We start from the raw sequence: 2424 nt of genomic DNA, 5'->3' as shown, positions 1-2424 counted from the left end.
GTCCGATACTGCGCCACCGACACCGAGGCGCTTGCTGTCGTGGAAGGAATACGTGCATTCGACGCGTACGTTTACGGGCGTACCTTTGAGGTATTTACGGATCACCGCCCTCTTACCTTTATTTTCAAACGTCCCACTAAGTCTGCGAAGATGTCTCGGTGGAGTCATGAAATAGCTTCTTACGATTGTAAAATAACTTACAAACCAGGTGCCTCCCATCATGTACCGGATCTGTTATCACGAGCCGTAGCCGCGATAGATTTGTCATCGATAGATCCCGACCAATTTAGAACAATGCAGCTGGATGATCCATTATGCCGCGAGGTAATAGAATTTGTCGAAGGGAAGGCCTTGCCACGTGTAAAGATCCCCGCATCGTTAGACGAATTCGAGGTAAACAACGGCGTATTATACCACGTGCGAGAATTACCATCTGGCTTAGTGAGTCAACTCGTACTGCCACCTAAAGTTCGCCCTGCAGCAATGAAAATATTGCATAACAGCAGTACAGCTGTCATCCAGGATATTTAGGACATACAAGAGACTAGTAGATTTTTATTGGTTCCCTAATGCTTTGCAATACTGCAGAAAGTACGTTCAGTCCTGCCCAACGTGTCAAAAGCGGAAGACGATCCTACGCGGGCGTGCTCCTCTCGCAGCCAATCCGCTCGCGACGGAGCCATTCGAACGAGTTTCGGTTGATCTGATTGACCTGCCGGTTGCAAGTAATGGCGACAGGTACGTACTAACTATCGTAGATGAGTTAACGCGGTTCATACAGTTGGTGCCCATGCCAAGTAAGGATGCGCACACAGTCGCAGACGCCTTAATTTCACACTATATAACGCTTTTCGGGCCCCCCGTCACATTGTTATCAGATAATGGGAGCGAATTTACAAGCGAGTACTTCAGAGAAATCTGTGAATTGCTCGGAACGAAAACGCGATATACCACCCCATACAACCCAGCTTCTAATGGACTAGTCGAGCGATGCAACCGCGTAATCAAAGACTGTTTAGCAGCATTATGCGAAGACACGCCTCGTACTTGGAATACCCGACTAGAATACGTGCGATTAGCCCTCAACACCGCTTTCCATAGATCTGTGAACAACCAGCCTCTGTATCTCTTAACGGGACGCGAGTGCACCTTTCCCGTCGGTCTCACAAACCACCACACGAGAGATGGCGAGATCGGGAAGCGTCAGTTAGACTTGTTAGCTGCTCGCGACGCCGCGGTCACGGGAACGCAGAAGGTTAGAGAAGAAAATATGGAGGGAGTTGATAGAAGGACGAAGGCTATTCCAGAACTCAGGGAGGGATCTTTGGTTTTGCGTAAAAGACCTCCAGGTCAGGGTAGTGCAGGCTTGTCATCTAGATGGATCGGTCCCTTTAGAATTATGAAGAAAGTTGGGCCAGTATCATATATCGTGAAAGACATTAAGAAGTATACGGAGCATAGAGTTCATAGAAATCAAATCGTACCATTTAAGATAGATAATGAATTAAGAGTAATTATGCCCGAAGGCGTTGTTCAACCCGGAAAAACAATGGTTGATTCAGGTGATATTGATCCAGATGATCCAGTTAATATTATGTTGTTAGGTTTAGTAAGATCCTCAAATGCTTCGTTCTAATTCAGCTGGTTGAATTATGTAAAGCTGCACACGATGTAAATTGTTTGCAAGATTGCAATTGTATGTCAATGTAGGTGTATTTGTCTTGTATATATTGTATTAGTATGTTTATTTGTCTTGTATATATTGTATTAGTATGTTTATTTGTCTTGTATATATTGTATTAGTATGTTTATTTGTCTTGTATATATTGTATTAGTATTTGTGTATTTCCATGTGTATTTGTGCATTTCCATTACTAATTGTGCATTACTAAAATGTGTTAATGTCTGGCATGCTCATTTTTTTTGTAAAGCTTACTGTGAACATTAACTTACTTGTCTGATGTTTTAGTGTCAATCACTTCTGCTTCATCGTACATAAACGTAAAAAGCTAGCTTAAACTCTCGCATGTCAGGAGCATGGCCCTTTTCACGGAATTGTAGCACATATGGGAACATGTACTGAGCCTGATCTTTATCCCCAGCATGAACCTGCACAGATGTCGTCTGTTCCTGTCGTCAGTGTTGTCCAAGCCGTACACCCGAGTCCTTGTGGGGGAAGCGTATGCCGTTGCACGTCGTCGTGCGCCTTTCGTCTGTTTCGCCTGAGCCTAGTTAACGGGCTTGTCTGTTCTCGCCTCGCCCTGCAGCATCCTGTCCCTTCGACGCCAGTGGAAGACCGCCAGAGCAGCCCCATCGTGGCTGGGCCGTTTGACCTGGCTAGGCACGGGCGCATGTTACGTATTTACGTCAGTCCCAGGATTGTTGCGGCTTGCCGGGGCGGCGCGCCGTCTGGGAGGGGGCGGT

This window comes from Penaeus monodon, chromosome 20 (assembly GCF_015228065.2).
Source record: "Penaeus monodon isolate SGIC_2016 chromosome 20, NSTDA_Pmon_1, whole genome shotgun sequence".
Lineage (NCBI taxonomy): Eukaryota > Metazoa > Arthropoda > Malacostraca > Decapoda > Penaeidae > Penaeus > Penaeus monodon.
Note: the sequence above shows the minus strand (reverse complement) of the source record.